The sequence below is a fragment of the Trachinotus anak genome, unplaced genomic scaffold, assembly GCF_046630095.1.
Source record: "Trachinotus anak isolate AG129_WGS33_773 ecotype Australia unplaced genomic scaffold, CSIRO_AGI_Tana_v1 ptg000008l, whole genome shotgun sequence".
NCBI lineage: Eukaryota > Metazoa > Chordata > Actinopteri > Carangiformes > Carangidae > Trachinotus > Trachinotus anak.
The window spans coordinates 228,045-246,889 of NW_027273859.1; the positions used below are offsets into that span (position 1 = coordinate 228,045).

The 18,845-nt window shown below is 40.8% G+C and overlaps 1 long non-coding RNA gene across 1 annotated transcript; it reads right to left on the reverse strand.

Annotated features, from left to right (window-relative positions):
• Nucleotides 1–9,381: 9,381 nt before the first annotated feature.
• On the reverse strand, nucleotides 9,382–17,091 carry LOC139623485 (uncharacterized). Its single transcript, XR_011691527.1, has 3 exons — nucleotides 16,717–17,091; nucleotides 12,432–12,735; nucleotides 9,382–12,357 (listed from the first exon to the last, which is right to left on the reverse strand). It is a non-coding gene; the product is annotated as an uncharacterized lncRNA (long non-coding RNA).
• Nucleotides 17,092–18,845: the final 1,754 nt, after the last annotated feature.

Consider the following 18,845-nt stretch of genomic DNA (forward strand, 5'->3'; position numbering starts at 1 on the left):
TTCAACCTGATTCATAAAGTGGAACAAAGAGCAGAGATCCCCCCCCCCCCCCCCCCCCCCCCACACACACACACACACACACACACACACACACACACACACCAGAGCTGTTCTTATCTATTTATTATCTTTATTTAATCATCACATTCTGTCTTCATTTCACTCATTTCTGTTAAATTATTTATTAATACTCTTCTTCTTCACTGCCATTTTCATAGCACAGCATGTGAGGGTCCTCACCCCCCGAGACTAACTGAGATCCAGTCACAGTCGCCTCAACAACCAGAGTCATCTGTTCTCTTTCATTCATCATGTTTTCATCTGAGTCAGAAGGAGCTGAACAAGGACGACGATAATAAAACATAACCAGGCTTCCTGAAGAGCTGTAAGACTGAAGTCTGACCCCTTCTCACATCTAAAAACCACCTGTCACCAGTCTCAGGGTTTTTAGTCTCACACTGTCAGATTCTGTAAAGACCAGGATCTTACCGGGCCAACATTTACAGGTCTAGATTATCTCCCATCATGCTCCTGGTAGAAATTTACAGGAAGAAAAACTGTTTTTTGCTTCTTTGTTCTTTGAAATTCTTCATTATTATTATTATTTTTATAATTATTATTATTTGTATTATTATGACATAAAGTTAGTAACTCAACACTACAATAATAACTGTGCTGTGATGTTTCTACAGGAAAGCTGGAGGCTGCAGCCACAGCACCACAGTCTCATCATGTCTCCCTGACTATCACCGTCTTCATGCCAGAGCCTGTCGCTAACCCTCAGGTGTCAGTTTAAACTTCTTGCTCTGTTGATCAGGGCTCTTTCCTGCACACGGTCCACTTTTGTTTGTGGCTCAGAAGGTGAAAGAAAGCAGTGAAGGAAGTGCACCAGCCTTAGCTTTTGTTTTCATGGTGAAAGGGGGGAGGGGTGGTTAGGTTAGGAGCGGACCCACGGAGTCAATCCCTGTGCTCCTCTCCGTCGTCACCTCTCCTGACCACTGCTGAAAGACACCTCAGACTTTTGTCACCAGCAGGTTATTGTATTTCTAATTAAGCCAGGTTAATCTCTCCAGCTTTGTGCCACTTGCAAAGCGATATGGGTGCGTCACAGCGGCAAAAGAACAGTTATTGAACCAACATGGACCCTCCTGTACCAGGAGCACCCAGAGTGTGGAGTTTTTTTAAGCGTTTTTGAGGGATTTCATATATTTTATATAAAGTAGAAATCAAGTGTGATGGTTGAAACCTTAACCTCTAGGGTTAGTTTGAATTTGATCAAACTCTTCATTTTATCTTCTGTTTATTGCCGGAGAAGTTTTAACAAAACAGAGCTCACGATCAACACTTTCTTAAAGCTCCATCCAGTGTAAAGGTAGATGTCCATGTATTTCTGATTATAAAGCAGGTCTAGGTTTTATATTAATACTGTGAAAGTATCAAAGCCTCAGTCCACAGAGAAATGCACACAGCCTGTATTCAGAAACTGAGCCTTAAAACCAGCCGTCAGGACTCCTGGAACTTTGTGAAGTCACAGAGGAGAGGCTCACAGACTCTCTTCTGATTGGCTGACTGACCTGATGTTACTAGAGCTCCAGAGAGAAGCCTGAGAGAGGAGATGTAAAACTACACTGAGATGGTTTTTGCTTCTTAAAACCACAATTATATCTTCTGATGGAGATCAACACCTCAGATAAAACACAGGAGAAGTTAAAATATGAACCTTTAAAATCAAAAGAAAGATGAAAACATCTGACATGAAAAAGAGCAAATATATATATATATATATATATATATATGTAGAGAAACATATAAGACGTCCGTGTTCATTGTTATTATTGTAATCATGACAACAAAGATCATCTAGTTGAGGAAGTACTTATTTTAACCCGAATCACCATCTTTTTCTAAACCTAACCAAGCCATAACCATTATTATAGTAACCATGGCGATTAAGGTAGGTACACCACTCTCGGTACAATCCATGTGTTTATCATTGTAACCATGACAGCCAAGGTCTGGTACGCCTGCTGTTGTAGGGACACTATTTCAGTCATACCAGGGTTGTTCAGGTTGCAGTAGTTGTTGCTTATCTGACTGATAAATATGAGTAACACTGTGCAGGTGTTTCCTTCAAGTTAATAACAAACCATAATCTACCTGGTTACTGATCGTAATGACTGATTTGTCATGACTGCTGCACCTGCAGACCAGAGTTTCATGTGAGGGTTCCCGGCCATAGGTGCTGCTCACACCTCGCTGATGTCACTCCCTGTGTGCCTGGTCAGCACCGTGTCGCTTCACTCACTCAGCTGCCAAACGCAGTGACAGTGCTCGTGTTTGTTCTGCGGGCTGGGTGTGTCCTGCAGCCTGACTGAGGCCGGAGCCGTCCACCCCACATGTGGAGCCCAGACACTTTCACAGAGCGGCCCAATGTTTGGGGACTTCTCTCTTCCCTGCGATCGGATTTCAGGCCAGAATAAAAAGAGTCTCAACACTTTTGTCAGCGGAATGAAAGACTCTCATCTCTCTGTGGGTCATTGTGGACAGAGGCCAGCGCCACTGTACGTCCGACCTATTTACCTGACTCAGCAGCAGACTTCACAGTCTAAACAACACAAAGGAGCCATCTGTAAAACAAATATTGCAGCAGGTTGGCACTGGCCTTACAGCTTTCCTGCTCACTGCTGTCACGCTGATATATGATGACTGTGACCGCTGGATTTGAAGAAACTTTATTCTAATGAATTAGAGTTTGAGATGCTGGTAAACATGAGGCACAGTGCAACCTAAAGTGCTTTATATGATACAGTCATCCTTTAAAATACTGCTTACCAAGAATAGAATTACAGGGTAAACCCACTATTATTTTTCTAAGTGTGACTGGTGATGATGATGCAGATGATGATTCCTGTTGCTGGAAATGACCCTGTGCTCAGTTCACAGATCCGGAAACTGGATCAACTCACTCTGGGTTCAGTCGGAGGTGTTTCAGTTTTAGTGGGATATGAATGAGATTCTCTGAGAACCGATGCTGTAAATTGTTCCTCTTACCTTTATTAAAATATTAATGTTTACATTAAGACTGGACCCAAAGCAGTTACATTGATGCATTTTTTAACATGAGAAATAAGAGCATATTGCACACAGCTCTCCTTTCGTCCAGCTCTTCACTGTCTTCACAGTTTTTAAATCTGAAATACAGCCACACATCTGCCTTTAGACCTTCAGTGGAGCCGCCATGTTTTCATCTCTCATGTGACCAGATCTCGCTGCGTGAGAAGAGTGACCACGTGAGACTAATGGAGTTAATGCTTCACACAACCACTGGAGACTGTGAAACACTCATATTAAAAGATCAATCTCTGGAATTGATGAATCGATGTTTGATTAAGATTCAAATCGATTAAGATCGGTCAGTCCTGAATTCAACCTCTTAATCTTTATCTCCAGCTCTGAACAGCACTGGTATCAGGACAATGACTTCCTAATGTAACAACTAATAGAATACAGCAACTGTCGGACTGTTCCAACATTCTGGATATTAACCTCCTGGTTTCATCAGCAGAAGAAGGAATATATTCCTCACTCTGCTTCATGCACTTGAGGGGGGGGGTCTGGGACTTCCTTATCCTCCATCTAAATGAAGAGCTGCAGCCTGCCTCCTCTCACTGAGTGTGATTAGAGCCCCTGACTGAGGCCAATTAGAGGCCAGGTATCAGCTGCCAACCTAACCACCACCCCCATACCCCCACTGTCTCCATCCTTCCTCTGTCGTCCCCCCTGCAGATAATACACAAACTGAGCTTCACACATTAAAGGTCAATAACCCTCTGAATGATTTAGGGGCCCTGTCCCGCTTTGGGCCCCCACCCTCTCAAAGTGACTGAAAGATACCAGGGGCCTCAGTGTAAAATCTAAATCTCCCTGTAAATTACATCCAGTCTAATTTATGTTTTCGGAATAGTTATTAATATTATGAATAATGAACATATTTGTGTTGTTTTCATATTTCTATGCTGCTATTTTATATCTCATTTTCACATAGTATCCATGGTAATGATTCAGTTCTAAACCATTACCCCAGGTGTCCCCCAGGTGAGTGTGTGACATCTGTATATTGATGTGCAGCCTCTCTGAGAGCGACAGTAACTACACCCACCTCCACAGTGATTATGTGTCGTATCAGACTGTAGTTGTGACAGAGGAGAGATTGTTGGACGTGTAACTTGTTAGTTACTACAGACATTATTAGTATTGAACTGTTTCACTGAGATCTGAAGTGCTGGTAAACAATAAAAACATCACTGAATCTGTTCAGTGGAGTCAACCAGTCAGCTGTTAGTCTGTCACCACAACGCAACACAACACAATGCAACACAGAGACCATAACTGTCAGATAGTCAGACCCAACATCTGTAACATCTGCATGAACTCAAAGTGTGTGCTACTAACATGACGACCTGTTCACAGGAGGCAGGAGACAGGACGTCAGTGTAAATAAACTTGATGTGTGTGAGAGATGGTGAAACAGTGAAAGAGAAAAAGCTTCTGAGCAACAACAAAGAGAGGAAACAGTTATCCACCCCCAGCTCTGACAACACAGATGATAATTTAAAAAGCCTCAACAAACACAACGTTTTTGAACGTCACAAAAACTCCAGTGGTGTGGGTTCTCCACCACTGTGACATCCAGGAGCATTAACCAGACTGATCACTGCTCCACAACAAAGCTCTGAGGTCCACCTGCTCCAGTGTTCAACACCAACAGAAATCAAGACATTCATTCATTCATGAGCCATAATGCTTATCCTATTAGAGTCAAGGGGGCTGGAGCTAATCCCAGCTGACACTCAGTGAGGGTGGGGCACAACGGGTGAGGTCGTCAGTCTATCACAGGGCTGACACATAGAGACAAACAACCGTTCATACATACAGGTAGTTTAGAGTCTCCACTTCACCTGTCCTGACTGTGGGAGGAAGAGCACCTGGAGGAAACATGTCAGCACCACACAGACTGGCCCCGGAGGGCCCGAAGGTTTGAACCCAGAACCAGAGCTAACACTGCACCACTGCAGACAGTAATACAAAAATACATTATTTCTGAGGCCATGGAAGAAATTTGGTTAAGTTGAGTGAATCATACATGAGTCTGTGTTCATCAGTAATGTCTTCATCATGAGCGATGAGACTGAACTGACAGGCAGAACAGATGATTTAACAGCACAGAGCCTCCAGGCTGCAGGTCAGTGTTGTGCTGTTTACCTAATTATTTATTTTTCACTTTTGAAATGCAGTCCTAATAATGTGGCATTTCATGCAGCTGCATTATGAGCTGGGTAAATAAGAGTAAAGAGTGTTCTTCACCAGCAGCTTCTAATTCCTGCATGAAAACAACATGGATTCCAATAAATGTGTGTCTGTAAACATCTTGACCAGATTCACGCAGCCCAGCTGTTACACAGGCACATATATAATATTCATAGGTGTAATGTTTTAGGGATACTCAGCACCAAATGTGCATTCATCCCCTGCTGAAAATAGTCCCCATCAAATGCACTATTTCTTGTTGAACGCTACAGTGAGCCGCTGTTTCAGGAAATGACTGATCCTGTTTGTACATATACAATGAACATGGATGTAGTGTTTGGGTGTCAATATATTTTTGGCCATAGACTGTTTTGTGACATCTCATGGAACAGGGTTGAGGTTGGTTGTTTTAGGGGTTTAAGGGGCCCTGCTGGGGCCGGCCCTGCTCGCTGACTGCAGTGCTCCTCTCCCTCTCTCCTGTCTCTTCATAATCTGCAGCTCTTTGCAGCCAAAGCCCTTATCCCCATATAATCCATTGAATAAAGTTGTTTAGCTCACAGCCTTCATCCGTCCCTCTTTTTAATCAAGCTAATGGAGGCAGCAGATATTGTATTGATCCCTCTCGCCGCGGTTTTCACAATGAATCGACAAGCGTTCCAAGCAGAGAAGCCGCCCCACATCTCTTATTCTTCCTGTCTCTCCCCTCCGTCTGCCTGTCCATCCTCTGATGTTTGAATAAGCACAAAGGCAGAGGAGGTAAGCATTCATGCGTGACCCCTGAGTGGCTGAGCTCTTGACCTGTGAAGAGAAGTCTTACATCTTCCCTCTGTTAATCTGGAGAGTCGACTGCAGCCGATGTGAGGGCGGGAGGCCAATTCAAAACTCCTGTAACAAATCAGATGGCACCCAGCCAAGTGTCATAAGAAACAGACATGTAATGACAATTCACTTACTCCCTATGTAAGAATCAATTCTCCCACAATGCACCTGTCATAGAGCCCTCGGCAAGCTGAAGCCAATTCTTCCTACAGTCTGACACAGTAATTGCACGTTGATTTTTTTTCAAGCTGCTTTTGGGGGAATTGTGATGCCAAACTTTTTCTCTCCACATGAAATACGAGCCCAACAAGGTGAAAACAAATGAGCCCGTCCACATTTCCATGCTGCTGTGGACGAGAGCGGCTGTGCACCGCCGGCTAGTAAACAGACTGAGCTCAAACCACATCAGCCCCTGTGCTCTGTGCTCCTCTGCAGGCTGCAGAGCCAGTCACAGTCCTGTTGATATACTGACACTGCTCTGGCTGCCTGATGCTTTCACTTTCTGCTCCAGGGCTTATTACACACTAGATAAGGTCAAAACAATCTTTTTTCAATCCTTTAAAAAACAACTATATAAATATACATATCTATATATTTATTAATAACAATAACAATAATAACAACAATTAAGTCCCTATTTTTGTAGACATTAGGACATGTACAGCGCTAAGGAGCACCTTGTCCCAGCGCTTTGTCGGCTCTGCTCCCACAGTTGGGCCTTTCTGTCTCTGTTGTTGTAGTTTCTACCTGACAAATCATAAGGCTCCAGATAGAAAGAAACAACCACAACACGCTCCTCCTACATTTTCCTGGTACCAGGGTGATGAGTCTCGCTCCATTGGAATGATTTTCTGAAAAGTTCAGGGATTTTCAGGGCGACCGTGTACGCTTTCTCTCCCTCCTCATTGGGAACAAGTGACAGAAGACACCGGTGCTCAGAACACGACGCTACACAGACTTAAAAGAAAGAATGTCAGTTGATATTGTGCACAAGTTTTCGATTAAATGTGCACACAGTGCGGGCGGCCCGATAGCTGGGTGGTTAGGGTGCAGACTACATGGGTGCCAGTACTTCTCTCTTTCCTGCATGTCACTCCTCTGTCCATTTCCTGCCACTCTCCATTGATCTATCTATGAAAAATGAAGACTTAAAAATGTCAATAAATAAATAAATTAATTAATTAGCACAAATCAGTTAAGATTCAGTGAGATGAAGCTTTTAGGGCCACTGGAGGTCTGGGGCCCCACAGCAGCTGCCCAGTTTACCCTATAGGAAACCCAGTCATGTTCCTTCATCACCACAAACACACACTCTAGTTTATTTTGACTCACACACCATTCTGCTGCTACAACAGTAAATTCTGCTGAAAATAGTCCCCAACAAATGCACAAATCTCTCTGTTGGACTAATGTTTGCTAAAAACTACAGTGAGCAGCTGTTTTAGAAAACAACTGAACCTTCTTTAAAATTAAACTAAAAATGTGAGGTAAGATTTAATAGGAACCAATAGGCTTTGGCCTGAGAGCCACAGACAAAGCACTACCAGTCACATCCAGGTGCATTACAACAGGTAGAAGAAGCCTGTGATATATCATGTTCTACAAATCATTCATATTTCTAATAAAGAGCTAATTATAGGGGGGATGATGAAGAAAACCGCTTAATTCATTTGAAATGCTTCTCTCTTTTTGAAGAAGAGAGGCCAGTGTCATTATTCTCATGGTGCCAAATGCTGCCTGAGATACTTCCCTCCACTCACTTTATCACCTGCCCGTATTACTGTGTCAGTTTTGCTTTGCAGGCATTCTGCAGCATACTTTCTTGGACTTGAGGTCATGTTTGAAATGATATATCTGAGTCCCTCTCTCCGAGCTACTTTCCTTAAAGACTGATAATGATTCTTGGCCTCTATTATCATTTAAGAGAGATCAAAGAGCAAAATTAGTCTCATTTTTCCCCTTAAAGCGACATAAGTGTTGACCTGGGAGAATCCCCGCCAGGCCTGCCAGAAATCATCAGGGAAGTAATGTTCAATTATGTACACCATTTGTTGTATTCCACTGGGCCAAATTAGAGCAGGAGGTTAAGGTGAGACAGAGGGTATCCCCATCACTTTGGTATCACTGTCCTGAAAGGCATTGACCCCTCCCTCAGGTTAGTGCAGAGAAACACATTCAGAGTCATAACTCACCTCCGCATGAAATATCTCACTATATGCTAGCTTTCCAGTTTCTAATAGCACCCTGACTATAAAGACTGTCACTTTACCATAATATGAATACAACTTTGTGTAAAACTGGAGCAAAAGCTTTTCTGAATTAGCATTATTGACTGGGGTGCAATTAAGTGCGTGTGTAATGGTTAATGGAAGGTTAATGTTAAAGTCTCAAGATAAGGTGTGGGGCTTAAAACACAGTTATTGATTCTATAGCTCACAGGGTGATTTCAGGTAAATCCTTTTGTGCACGTTCTCACTAATATATTCACTTTGTCTGATGCCATTTCGTGTGATCTGTGTGTAGTCTCACACCATTCTTTTGGCACACAATATAATTTATATATGGTTATATTTATATAACCATATATAATTATAATGAATACATTTAATAGACTACTGCAGAATTATGTGTTTTTGTTAGTTAGCATCATCTGGTTCCCTCCAAAAACAGCCAATAGGATTTCTCCATTGTGTTTTGGATGATTAGACAAAATCAGCAACAGTTTCTGATCCTGACAGGTGTGCTCAGCAGGATCATCTTCACTAATGACACCACTTTATGATGTTTGAAGCCTAAACACAATCAGCAGCAGTAAAAAGCTTGTGTACACCACGGTCACATGACTTCACCGTCACCACCACTAACCTTCAGCTTGTAGTTTCATTTAGCTCTGAGCTCTTTTACAAAAGCCTTTCCTCTGACAAAGTTAGTAACAGTTTGTAGAAATACAACAAGGCTGTAAAGGTGGACTGGTGAGGAGATCAGTTTTCATGTTGGACTGATGACGTCCCCAACAACCTCTGTCTTCTCATTTAGACACTCTCTCTCCCTCTCTCTGTCCTCATTCTGCAGGTCTCTCTGCCTTGGGAGCAGCAGGATCCAGATCCACCACTACTCATCTTTACTATTAACCACTGTTACCTGTCATTATTATTGATAACACCATTACCGACACAGCTGTTCCTGGTCTCTCTCTCTCTCTCTTCTCTCCCCTCTCCTCCCCCTCCCCCTCTTTCTATCTTCTCCTAAACCCAACCGGTCGAGGCAGACGGCCGCCCACCCTGAGCCCGGTTCTGTTGGAGGTTTCTTCCTGTTAAAAGGGAGTTTTTCCTCCCCCCTGTCGCCAAGCGCTTGCTCTTTGTGGGAACTGTTGGGTTTTTCTCTGTAACAAAGTAAGGTCTTGACCTGACCCTGTAAAGTGCCTTGAGATAATGTAGATTATGATTTGGCGCTATACAAATAAAATTGAATTGAATTGAATTGAAACTGTTAGCAACCGGCATTTTTTAAAGGTCCATGTTTTACTCTCCTCCAGTGTTTTATCTGAGGTGAGGCTCTCCATAAGAAGATATATTTATGGTTTTAAGAACCAAAAACCATCTCAGTGTAGTTTTACATCTCCTCTCTCAGGCTTCTCTCTGGAGCTCTAGTAACATCAGGTCAGAGAGGCTGACTCAGTGATCCAATAAAAATAGAGCAGATTTCAGGTAAACACTCAGAGAAACCAAATCCTGCATGATTGGATGGTGAATCCAGGCTTGGTGCGTGGCTGAGGGTGGTGACTGCTTTGTTGTGACATCACAAAGTTCCAGAAGTCCTGACGGCTGGTTTTAAGGCTCAGTTTCTGAATACAGGCTGTGTGCATTTCTCTGTGGACTGAGGCTTTGATACTTTCACAGTATTAATATAGAACCTAGACCTGCTTTATAATCACAAACACATGGACATCTAACTTTAGACTGGATGGAGCTTTAAGAAACGTAAAAGGTTGAAGAAACAGACAATGATCATGATCAACACTGAACAACAACGTGCTCAGACTAAACAGCAGCTGCCTGCTGTGTGTGACTTCCATCAGCTTCATGTTTCTGTCCACGATGTTTCTAAACGTCTGGATGTCAGAGGAAGTTCAGTCTGACTGAGAATCGTCAGAGACAATCCAGCATCACACTCTTCTTCACTCACTACACTAAGTGACATTGTTCTACACCCAGGGAGACAATGACAGGATATGGAAGTCCATCAGAAACAACACCAGGTATGTGACAGACAGGGCTGCTGTGACTGACTGATCCGGCTGCAGCTACACTGAGCAAAAAAAAAAAAAAACAGTCTGAACAAGGTCCTTCAAGCACTGAGTCACTTTCAAAGGCACTTTGGCAAAGCTTCTCCTTTGAAAATCCCTTTCTCTCGTCTCACATCTGAGAGAATCATTGTCAGCATTACAGGCGGCACAGAGGTGAAAAGGCATTCAAGAACCTTTCAGAATTACCTTGGTTGTCCAGGAGAGTTTCACTGTTCCCTTTTTTAAGAAGTGAGGTGAACCTCTGAGGCACTAAATTGATTTAGAGTGAGAGCATCATATTGAGTTGAAATATAATAGATGTCTGAATGCTGCTTTAGGGTGAGAATTGATTGAAAGAGAATGAGATAACGTTTTCCCAATTCAGAAAGCTCTGACTGAAGAAAGAAATCCTTCAAGAAATCTTACGTGTGATTATCGTGGTACAAGGAACACAAACTCTAATGTTACACATCTTGTAGGTTGTACATTTGTGCTTCAAAAACTGGAGGGGTTGTGTAAGATCCATTGATGATATCAAAAGAGCACCCACCGTTGAGAGCATCTATTCTGAACCCAGAGCTAAGGTGGACAAAAAGCAGTGGCATCAATTCAGCAAGATTAAAAGAAAACCTACTGTACTATTGAGTGCATCAATTCTGGAGTACAAAAGAGGTAGGTAAGTGTCGAGATGAGGAGAGGGCTGGCTCCAGTCTCTACATAACCTCCTGCCCTGACACAAAGCAGTGATTTGAACCTCTCAGAGCAGCCGCATACATACAGATAGGCCTGTCTGCATACTAATTCCAGGGAGATACAATTTGAAACACTAAAACCCTCAATGTCACATGCAAATCGTGTCTTGTTTAATTCCAGAGACACAAACTGTCAAATACGGCAGTGATCAGCCTGCAGGAAGTGTGACAGCAGTGCTGATTAAAGAGAGCGCGGGGGAAAGACACAGCGCCTCACAAATCCTGCTCCTGTCCCTTCAAAATATGGCCTTTGATTAAAAAAGAGTGCACCTCATGCCTGATTGAGACGTAGCAGGCAGGCTTAAATGATGATGTTCTCCAGCTCCAGCGTGTGAGCAGAGTGTGATCGTGGTCTCTGTCTGTGCTCTGAACAGTGTGTTTTAATAAAGTTCTCACAAGCAAGTGAGGGAGGACACTGTTGTGAGACTTTACTGCTGTGCCCCTGACAAATTCATTTTTCTCCTGCAGGTAGATGGGAAAGGTAGAGCAGTGAGGAAATGTTCATTCAATGTCATCTCAAGAGCACTAACTCCTTCCAAGCTTAAAAACTGCCTCAGCATCCTCCAGGTTAATGTTGTTTTTCCTCTGTATCAGGACTGGATAGCCAGAGGACGAAGATTATCAGGGTCAAGATTAAAAAACTACATTCAAGTACATTACTGTCAAAATAAATATATGTGTGTTATACAATATTAGTAATTTGTCCCAGTGCTTCAGAGGAGCTCTGTTTGTGGGCAAAGCACAACCAATTTCCTAAACTGCATCCGTGTTTCCCTTCTCCTGTCTCTCTACTTTCCTGTCTTCATACGGTGTCCCTGAGAGCCCAACACACTGACCTCCACAGTCGAACTGCTTCCCTTCATCAGGAACGATCTCTCTCAGTCCAGCTCTGTCCCCTGCCAGTTACATTTATATCCATCTAATCTGCAACAGCAAATTAATGCAGGTGGAAATGTAAATATCACGTTTTCTGTTAATGTAATGTAATATATACGTCAAGTCACACATATGTTGATATTGAACATATCAGTGAAATGTTCAACGGCAACATGGTTGTTTTCCACCTAAATATCTGATCTGACAGCTCCTGGTTCAGGTCAGAGAGAGGGTCTGGTCGGTTGTTGTCTGAACCTTAGACAGGACTCTGGATATGGACCTGGTCTCTGGATGTGAACCTGGTCTCTGGATGTGGACCTGGTCTCTGGATGTGGACCTGGTCTCTGGATGTGGACCTGGTCTCTGGTGTGAACTGGTCTCTGGATGTGGACCTGGTCTCTGGATGTGGACCTGGTCTCTGGTGTGAACTGGTCTCTGGATGTGGACCTGGTCTCTGGTGTGAACTGGTCTCTGGATGTGTACCTGGTCTCTGGATGTGGACCTGGTCTCTGGTGTGAACTGGTCTCCTGATGTGTACCTGGTCTCTGGATGTGGACCTGGTCTCTGGTGTGAACTGGTCTCCTGATGTGTACCTGGTCTCTGGATGTGGACCTGGTCTCTGGTGTGAACTGGTCTCTGGATGTGTACCTGGTCTCTGGATGTGGACCTGGTCTCTGCTGCTGTTAGTAACTGTGACTTCATTAAGAGAGACAGACGTTGCCTCTGGGTCTAACACACACAGATTTTACATCACCACACTCTCATAGTATAATAACATAGTTCCAAAAGAGCACCGACCACAAACTGCAGCGTACAGTCAGGTGACTTTGTTGCAGGTTGTTCCTAATTTAATTTAGGGAGAATTAACAGTTCTGCTCTGAGAAGGAAAAAATACAAGAATGGATTTATACTCCATATATGAATATTCACTGTCCCCACAGGAAGAATACTCATTTTTCACTGTTAATTAATTCACTGTTTCCAGGTGCAGCTCTAACAAGTACATGTGACTGGAGGTCTGGAGTTCAGTTGAAAAGACAGAACAGTGAGATATTAATAGACCAACTGTTTTGTTAACATAAAATCATTGAAGAGGAGATTTGAGGGATAACCATTATTCCAACCATGAATGATGTCAATGTAAAAAGAATAATAGTAGCAAAAAAAAATCAAAGCAGGGGATTTTCAGTCAGTCAGAGAGTGGGAAAGGAAGAATAAGAGCGAGACAAAGAAAGGGAAAAAGAATATTAGAGATAAGAACATGAAAAAAAATCCACTTCTTTCCTGGGGCCCAGAGAATGATCCAGAAGTCACTATAATCACGGCAAGCACACTACTAACTACAAATCACAAGCCCTCATTCATCCTTTGGTTTGGTTACTGTCCTCTGGACAATATGGTCAATCCCTCTCTGTTACGTGCCGTCCCATGAATTTAGTGCCATTGTGGGGAGAGAAGCAGAACCAATCAAACCCCAGTAACCAGCAATCAGTCTGGGACCCTTGAGCCAGGGCATCCCATGTGCCCCTGCAACCCGAAAAGAGCCACACGCCTGGTTAAATCAGGATCCTCAAGGAGTTGGGCCGTGCAGCATGACAAAACGGTCGAGGGGATGCAGCCATCACAGACACCTTCCAGCGGATACATTTAACTTCTGTCACTTGCACCTCAATGCACAATCAATCCAGCCTTTCCCCCTTAATGCTAACACCTTGGTCTGAGACCACTTTCCCATACAAGTGAATGAGAAAGTGGTCTCAGACTTTTGAACCTGTCATTACCTATATTAAAGGAAAAAAATAAAATAAATTAAAAAAAAAATTATATATATATATATATATATATATATATATATATATACACACACACACACACACACATACATACACATATACATATACATACATATGTATATATATATATACATGTGTGTGTGTGTGTGTGTGTGTGTGTGTGTGTGTGTATATATATATGTATATATATATATATATATAATAGGACAGCAGTGCTGGTTTTAGCAGGCTCTTTTAGACTGTCACACTTTCACTCAGATAGAAAAGTATGGAATGTAAATTGTGCTTTTTGATGCTGGTTTTTACAACTGTTTTGAAAGCTATTGATTTTGTGTCTTGGACTGTGAGCTAGATGAATGCTCCTTTTCATTGATTCTTTTGATTTGAAACTAATTGCCAAAAATAGACATTTAAAGGAAGTCAACAAGAGTGGGGCACTTACAGAACATATGATCAACTAAACCATGGGTTGCTGAGATGCAATTACACCTAATAAATGGCTGTGAAGTGCCCAGTTTCAAGTCCTTATCACCACTATTGCAATGCCTCTACTGCAGCAATACTGCTGATCCAAACCTTTAGGACCTTTTGGGGGGGGGTTTCCAAGCCTCAGAAAAATATGAACCTATTCTTATAGCCATTAACTATTCTGAAGGGGATTTCCAAAATGTTAGCAAAAGTAAAAGCAAATAAGTGTGGGTCCCTTTTTAAAAATGAATTTCCACGGTGAAAATCTTTACAGTATTTTGGTTCATTATGGTTCATTTCATTTTTAGCTTCTGTACATTCAAAACCTGTATAACAACAAGTAGATGTAGATATACTACTTTATAACTTTTATGTATATATTCTATTATATGTAATGATTTAGCTGTGCTCTGAGTGACTGGGTTTTTAACAAATTTTAGTGTGGGGGGGTCAGGTCAGGTTTATAAGGGTCAGCAACACAGTCCACCAGCATTTGTACAAGTTGTGACTCATAAACTACAAGACAAACAAACAGGAAGAAAAGATGAGCATGTTGTGTGTAGTTAGACGACAGGTTTTTAGTTCATACAGAAACATAATATATGAAAGAGTGATGTCACCTGTAAGGGAATTAAGTTTATAACATACATGTATATGAAATACCCACTGATGATATATGAATTTTTTTATATGGTATAACATGTTGCGACCATGTATGTTCATTCTATATATTTAATTTAAAATGTATATATTAAGACAACATACAAATAAAAAATTATATACTTTATGTTATATATTTTTAATGCTTTTTAATTTCTCATTAATTTTAAATATGTATTTTGTGTTGTCAGACATTTGGAACTCATTATATATATATATATATATATATATATATATATATATATATATATATATATATATATAAAATATCAACATATATACTGACAGGCTTAGGGAGGGATTTATTTTTGAAACATATGTCTATAATAAGTGGTAAGTATACTTACATGCATGCATACATACATACATACATAAATATATATATTTGTAGGCTGAATAATTCATTGAAATATTGTCTCATATGGCTTAGTGCATTATATAAATCACAGGAGTTGCAATGTTTTTGATTAAGGTAAAATGTGTCACAACAGACCACAGCTGAACCATTGTGGCGCAGACACATCATATTCTGCAGATGTAATGGAACATGTCTGTACAAGACTCAACAAATATCACATCATCATCATTTTCAATTTTTTTTTCCAATGCAAATGTTGTTATTCCCACTATAATCCTGGCTCATATTGAAACATCTGTCAAAATAATTGCAATACATGATTATTTAATATATTGAAATTCTCTGTATGTACATTTACTTCAGTTCACCCAGCTGGAAATGTGAGGGCAGGTAACTAGTGAAGCTCTCTTTATAGATCTAGACCCAAGATTTGTAATTTTCAAGGGCCACAAAGATGATTTTCAGTGACTCAAAGGTCCATTTATTGAGGTCGGTCAGGCCAGTTTACCATTAAGTCTTACAAAAATAAATCAGCACCTCCATAGAGTCGTAACAGGTAACAAACAAACATATCAAGAGCTCAGGAATCAAATAGAATGAAAAACTATTTTACATTCTAAGTGTGTCCGTGTGAAACACAGCTTAATGAGAGAGATTTTTCAGTCCATTCTTCTTTCAATTGGCGATTTTCACTGTCCACCTTTCCTTTGGCAGATCATTTGGAACACGCCATTTTCGTGCAACCTTTTTTTCCAGTCTCGGCTCCTCCCTGCTCTCTGGCAGAGTGACACTGCGGACGGCTTCACAAGCGAAAGTGAAACTTAAAACTCACTCGCATCAACAGGCTGTCTGTGTATCGTTGGCATGGAGACAAGTCCCGATAGGAATAAGTGTTGACCCAACCAAAACACATACTGAAGAAATAACAGTTCGGGGGCCACAAATAGGTGGCCGGCGGCCCGGATGCGGCCCGGGGGCCGCCTATTGAGTACCGCTGATCTAGACTATATTGGCTAGCATCAATCGAATCCCACGCACACATGCACGGACACACACAGCCACTGCAGACAATGGCTGTGTCACCATGGAGATGGTCACCATGCAACAGTCAAACAAGGTTTTGATTGATTAGTAGCATTTGTGTCAAATTCATCAGCTCTACTCAGCAGCCCTTCACTCGAACCACCAACCATCAGACATCAAGAAAATAAGTCATTACAGCTGCACACAGGTTGACTGAATGAATGAAAACACCTGATCACACATCATGATGTATCACTAACAGCGGCAGCATGGTATCATATACACAGCACACAGCAGCACACCAGAGGTGACAGCTACACTGCTGCAGACTAAAATCCCCGATCCCGCTCCACAAAAACACAAACCTGTACTCACCCACTAGAGGCTCATCAAAGTCATTAACGACACGGTGTCACAATGACTGCTGTTCTCTTTAGCCAGTCAAGCTAACGTTAGCCTCCGGATGCTAACATTCGATGAACTTGAGTAAAAACGTATCTAATGTCAGTTGAGCGGTAAACTCCTCCTGTTCTCTTCTGTCCTTCCTCTCCTGATGAGCCCCGTTTTTTTGGACTTGTTAAACATTTTGCTGTTAACGGAATCGTTCATTTTCAGAAGGAAATTCACTTCTGATAAAACATTGAGGAAGAAAATCTGCTCACGCAAAGTATCACGATTGACAGAGAGGGAGCTCATTGGTCAGATTAAGATCTCCCAGCAGGCCTCACTTCAAAATTTTTGAGAACCAAATTAAATAGATGTTGAGTAGAAATTATATATTTTTCATAAAACATATGAAAACATTTAGGGCAATAAAAGTATCCCACAAGTGTGATGGGAAGGTAAAGTATGTAAGCTGATAGTAACTATGTTATTTTACATAGTCTAACATATCTTGATCTACATAAATTGAATACGCACATACATGACCGAGTGGAGTAGCATTTTAACTCGTTAAACTCTTACATTTATACGTTTTCCTACTGTATTTCTATAATTATTCTCTCCTAATTCAAATTTTAGTCGCACTTTCTATCAAGTTTGTTACAGAAATTAAAGGGTTATCCAATCAAATTTTTCTTTTTTGTTGTCTTTAAGCAGAGAAAAAATAAAAAATTAACCAATCACATTTTATTTATAGTAGGCAGGACCAAAAATCAGACTTAAGGCCAGACAAGGAAATGTCATTGGGTTTTCAAGTAGGTGCACTCGCCGTCCTCACTTGATCCTACTGGGGTAAAAACTCACAGAACATCTTCCAAGTCGCAGGCAACAAACTAACAAAAACAAGCACACACAAAGGCCAGAAGTTGAAAAAAATTATTTTCATGTTGGGGTGAAGAAGAAGTTGCTCGACAGGACTTCACATGACAATATTCACAACCTGGAGTACTTTAATGAAAAACCCTTTGGTTCTTTTGATCTGTGGACTCTACCAGACTAAAGGAATATAAATAACTGAGGAGCAGACAGACGATCAGACTTCACAACCTCTTCAAATGTAGAGTCACCACTGCTTCTCCTCTTGCTGGTTTATGATGCTGGTAACTGAGTTAATTATACTTTTGTAAAAAGAACTAAGCAGTTGAATTGTGATTGATATTTGAGCTAACAGTGTATAGCATGTTAATACTAACTAAAGTTCACATATCTTTATGATGTGTTTTTGCTGTTCTGCTTTAAACTGGTAAAGGTTGTTTTAAGAGCCCCCCCCCCCCCAGGTGTCTGTTTTTTTTTACTCTCTCTGTTTAAGCCTGATGTAGAAAAATATCAAAAATTATTTTTATTGTTTAGTGTCTTTATTGTATAATTTTGTAGAAACAACCAATTACAATGTCATTAAATGGGTGGAATATGAGTTTATTGTATTTGCCCATGTGCAGATTAAATATATGTAGACCTACAAAATTGAATTTTCATATATGAAATATATATGTACATATAAAATAAGATGTAGCCTACATGTAAAATTATATAAGAAACCTAGTAGAAATTGGAACAATTTTATAAACATATATGTCTAGCCCATACATACATGTATGTATGTAATGTACCTTTATGTATGTTTGCTTATATTGTAGACATATGTTACATAAATGTATATCCATCCCAAAGCCTGTCAGTATATGTTGATATTATATACAGTTGCGTCCAAAAGTCTGAGACCATTTTCCCAGAATGTTTTAAATTAATAAGAAAATATATATTAGCAAATACATTTTTTATATGTATGTTATTTTAATAAACTTGCATATATAAATTAAATATATATCGTTAACATATATGGTTGCAAGATGCTATACCATATATAAATTAAGAATATAGATATTTTTTAATATATGTACATATACAGATTTTACTATGGGTATTTCATATATGTTATCAGCTTATATCTTCGTATATCCAGAGGATGTGTATATATATATGTGCTAATAATATATCACTTTATCGGTGGCATATATGGTAACATCACTCTTGACATAGGGACATATATGTCACATTTT